The sequence below is a fragment of the Aethalodelphis obliquidens genome, unplaced genomic scaffold (assembly GCF_003676395.1).
Source record: "Aethalodelphis obliquidens isolate GAN/ISIS:26980383/991018 unplaced genomic scaffold, ASM367639v1 scaffold7, whole genome shotgun sequence".
Taxonomy (NCBI): Eukaryota; Metazoa; Chordata; class Mammalia; order Artiodactyla; family Delphinidae; genus Aethalodelphis; species Aethalodelphis obliquidens.
The window spans coordinates 37,723,025-37,728,535 of NW_020837951.1; positions in this window are offsets into that span (position 1 = coordinate 37,723,025).

Genomic DNA, 5,511 nt, shown 5'->3' on the forward strand with positions numbered 1-5,511 from the left:
GCCTCTCACTGTTGCAGCCTCTCCCGCTGCGCAGCACAGGCTCCGGACGCGCAGGCCCAGCGGCCATGGCTCACGGGCCCAGCCACTCCGCGGCATGTGGGATCCTCCCAGACCGGGGCACGAACCCGTGTCCCCTGCATCGGCAGGCGGACTCTCAACCACTGCGCCACCAGGGAAGCCCCTACCTTGTGGTTTTAAGCCACAGAGGTTTGGGCGTTGTTACTGCAGCACAACCTAGTCTACGGTTAACCAGTGCTTTTCAGCAACCATACGATCAGGAATCACAGGTTGCCTTGTCAGACAGATAGGAAGAAATCTGTAATTAACAAATCCATAGGACTGAAAATCCCACATTATGTCTGACTAAAAGCAAGATCAACCTTTCTTTACTCTTTGAAAATAAAATGCAGGGGACTTCCGGGAAGATGGCGGAAGAGTAAGGCACGGAGATCACCTTCCTCCCCACAGATACACCAGAAATACATCTACACGTGGAACAACTCCTACAGAACACCTACTGAACGCTGGCAGAAGATCTCAGACCTCCCAAAAGGCAAGAAACCCCCCACGTACCTGGTGCGCGAGGAGAGGGGATTAAGAACGCTGCTTAAAGGAGCTCCAGAGATGGGCGCGAGCCGCGGCTAAAAGCGAGGACCCCAGAGACGGGCCTGAGACGCTAACGCTGCTGCTGCCGCCACCAAGAAGTCTGTGTGTGAGCACAGGTCACTATCCACACCCCTCTTCCGGGGAGCCTGTGCAGCCCGCCACTGCCACGGTCCCGTGATCCAGGGACAACTTCCCCCGGGAGAACGCACGGCACGCCTCAGGCTGGTGCAACGTCACGCCAGCCTCTGCCGCCGCAGGCTCGCCCCGCATTCCGTGCCCCTCCCTCCCCCCGGCCTGAGTGAGCCAGAGCCCCCGAATCAGCGGCTCCTTTAACCCCGTCCTGTCTGAGCGAAGAACAGACGCCCTCCAGCGACCTACACGCAGAGGCGGGGACAAATCCAAAGCTCAGCCCCTGGGAGCTGTGAGAACAAAGAAGAAAAAGAGAAATCTCTCCCAGCAGCCTCAGAAGCAGCGGATTAAAGCTCCACAATCAATTTGATGTACCCTGCATCTGTGGAATACATGAATAGACAATGAATCATCCCAAATTAAGGAGGTGGACTTTGAGAGCAAGATTTATGATATTTTCCCCTTTTCCTTATTTTGTGAGGGTGTATGTGTATGCTTCTGTGTGAGATTTTGTCTGTATAGCTCTGCTTCCACCATTTGTCCCAGGGTTCTACCTGTCTGTTTGTTTTGTTTTTAATTTTTTTCTTAATAATTACTTTTTATTTTAATAACTTTATTTTACTTTATCTTCGTTCTTTCTTTCCTTACCTCCCTCCTTTAGACAACGAATCATCACAAATTGAGGAGGTGGACTTTGAGAGCAAGATTTATGATTTTTTCCCCTTTTCCTCTTTTTGTGAGTATGTATGTTTCTATGTGAGATTTTGTCTGTATAGCTTTGCTTCCACCATTTGTCCTAGGGCTCTATCCAACCGTTTTTTTTTTTTGTTTGTTTTCTCTTAATAATTATTTTTTTATTTTAATAACTTTATTATATTTTATCTTACTTTATTTTATTCTACTTCTTCTTCTTTGTTTTTTTTCTTCCTTCCCTCCCTCCCTCCCTCCCGCCCTCCTTTCTTTCTTTCTCTCTTTCTTTCTCTCTTTCTTTCTTTCTTTCTTTTTCTTTCTTTCTTTCCTTCCTTCTTTCTTTCTTTCCTCTACTAATCCTTTCTTTCTACTTTTTCTCCCTTTTATTCTGAGCCGAGTGGATGAAAGGCTCTTGGTGCCGCAGCCAGGAGTCAGTGCTGTGCCTCTGAGGTGGGAGAGCCAACTTCAGGATACTGGTCCACAAGACACCTCCCAGCTCCACATAATATCAAACGGTGAAAATCTCCCAGAGATCTCCATCTCAACACCAGCACCCAGCTTCACTCAACGACCAGCAACCTACAGTGCTGAACATCCTATGCCAAACAACTAGCAAGACAGGAACACAACCCCACCCATTAGCAGAGAGGCTGCCAAAAATCATAATAAGTCCACAGACACCCCAAAACACACCACCAGACGTGGACCTGCCCACCAGAAAGACAAGATCCAGCCTCATCCATCAGAACACAGGCACTAGTCCCCTCCAACAGGAAACCTACACAACCCACTGAACCAACCTTAGCCACTGGGGACAGACACCAAAAACAACGGGAACTACGAACCTGCAACCTGCAAAAAGGAGACCCCAAACACAGTAAGATAAGCAAAATGAGAAGACAGAAAAACACACAGCAGATGAAGGAGCAAGATAAAAACCCATCAGACCTAACAAATGAAGAGGAAATAGGCAGTCTACCTGAAAAAGAATTCAGAATAATGATAGTAAAGATGATCCAAAATCTTGGAAATAGAATAGACAAAATGCAAGAAACATTTAACAAGGACCTAGAAGAACTAAAGATGAAACAAACAACGATGAACAACACAATAAATGAAATGAAAAATACTCTAAAAGGGATCAATAGCAGAATAACTAAGGCAGAAGAACGGATAAGTGACCTGGAAGATAAAATAGTGTAAATAACTACTGCAGAGCAGAATAAAGAAAAAAGAAAGAAAAGAACTGAGGACAATCTCAGACACCTCTGGGACAACATTAAACGCACCAACATTCGAATTATAGGGGTTCCAGAAGAAGAAGAGAAAAAGAAAGGGACTGAGAAAATATTTGAAGAGATTATAGTTGAAAACTTCCCTAAAATGGGAAAGGAAATAGTTAATCGAGTCCAGGAAGCACAGAGAATCCCATACAGGATAAATCCAAGGAGAAATATGCCAAGACACATATTAATCAAACTGTCAAAAATTAAATACAAAGAAAACATATTAAAAGCAGCAAGGGAAAAACAACAAATAACACACAAGGGAATCCCCATAAGGTTAACAGCTGATCTTTCAGCAGAAACTGCAAGCCAGAAGGGACTGGCAGGACATATTTAAAGTGATGAAGGAGAAAAACCTGCAACCAAGATTACTCTACCCAGAAAGGATCTAATTCAGACTTGATGGAGAAATTAAAACCTTTACAGACAAGCAAAAGCTGAGAGAGTTGAGCACCACCAAACCAGGTCTACAACAACTGCTAAAGGAACTTCTCTAGGCAAGAAACACATGAGAAGGAAAAGACCTACTATAATGAACCCAAAACAATTAAGAAAATGGGAATAGGAACATACATATCGATAATTACCTTAAATGTAAATGGACTAAATGCTGCCACCAAAAGACACAGTTTGGCTGAATGGATACAAAAACAAGACCCATATACTTGCTGTCTACAAAAAACCCACTTCAGAACTAGAGACACATACAGACTGAAAGTAAGGGGATGGAAAAAGATATTTCATGCAAATGGAAACCAAAAGAAAGCTGGAGTAGCAATTCTCATATCAGACAAAATAGACTTTAAAATAAAGACTATTAGAAGAGACAAAGAAGGACACTACATAATGATCAAGGGATCGATCCAAGAAGAAGATATAACAATTGTAAGTATTTATGCACCCAACATAGGAGCACCTCAATACATAACGCAAATACTAACAGCCATAAAAGGGGAAATTGACAGTAACACATTCATAGTAGGGGACTTTAACACCCCACTTTCACCAATGGACAGATCATCCAAAATGAAAATAAATAATGAAACATAAGCTTTAAATGATACATTAAACAAGATGGACTTAATTGACATTTATAGGACATTCCATCCAAAAACAACAGAATACACATTTTTCTCTAGTGCTCATGGAACATTCTCCAGGATAGATCATATGTTGGGTCACAAATCAAGCCTTGGTAAATTTAAGAAAATTGAAATTGTATCATGTGTCTTTTCCGACCACAATGCTATGAGACTAGATATCAATTACAGGAAAATACCTGTAAAAAATACAAACACATGGAGGCTAAACAATACACTACTTAATAACGAAGTGATCACTGAAGAAATCAAAGAGGAGATCAAAAAATACCTAGAAAAAAATGACAATGGAGACACGATGACCCAAAATCTATGGGATGCAGCAAAAGCAGTTCTAAAAGGGAAGTTGATAGCAATACAATCCTACCTTAAGAAACAGGAAACATCTCGAATAAACAACCTCACCTTGTACCTAAAGCAATTAGAGAAAGCAGAACAAAAACCCCCAAAGTTAGCAGAAGGAAAGAAATCATAAAAATCAGATCGGAAATAAATGAAAAAGAAATGAAGGAAATAATAGCAAAGATCAATAAAACTAAAAGCTGGTTCTTTGAGAAGATAAACAAAATTGATAAACCATTAGCCAGACTCATCAAGAAAAAAAGGGAGAAGACTCAAATCAATAGAATTAGAAATGAAAAAGGAGAAGTAACAACTGACATTGACATTGCAGAAATACAAAAGATCATGAGAGATTACTACAAGCAACTCTATGCCAAGAAAATGGACAACCTGGAAGAAATGGACAAATTCTTAGAAAGGCACAACTTGCCAAGACTGAATCAGGAAGAAATAGAAAATATGAACAGACCAATCAAAAGCACTGAAATTGAAACTGTGATTAAAAATCTTCCAACAAACAAAAGCCCGGACCAGATGGCTTCACAGGCAAATTCTATCAAACATTTAGAGAAGAGCTAACACCTATCATTCTCAAACTCTTCCAAAATATAGCAGAGGGAGGAACATTCCCAAACACATTCTACGAGGCCACCATCACCCTGATACCAAAACCAGACAAGGATGTCACAAAGAAAGAACTCTACAGGCCAACATCACTGATAAACACAGATGCAAAAATCCTCAACAAAATACCAGCAAACAGAATCCAACAGCACATTAAACAGATCATACACCATGATCAAGTGGGATTTGTTCCAGGAATGCAAGGGTTCTTCAGTATACGCAAATCAATCAACGTGATACACCATATTAACAAACTGAAGGAGAAAAACAATATGATCATCTCAATAGATGCAGAGAAAGCTTTCGACAAAATTCAACACCCATTTATAATAAAAACCCTGCAGAAAGTAGGCATAGAGGGAACTTTCCTCAACATAATGAAGGCCATATATGACAAACCCACAGCCAACATCGTCCTCAATGGTGAAAAACTGAAAGCATTTCCACTAAGATCAGGAACGAGACAAGGTTGCCCACTCTCACCACTCTTATTCAACATAGTTTTGGAAGTTTTAGCCACAGCAATCAGAGCAGAAAAGGAAATAAAAGGAATCCAAATTGGAAAAGAAGAAGTAAAGCTGTCACTGTTTGCAGATGACATGATACTATACATAGAGAATCCTAAAGATGCTACCAGAAAACTACTATAGCTAATCAATGAATTTGGTAAAGTAGCAGGATACAAAATTAATGCACAGAAAGCTCTGGCATTCCTATACACTAATGATGAAAAA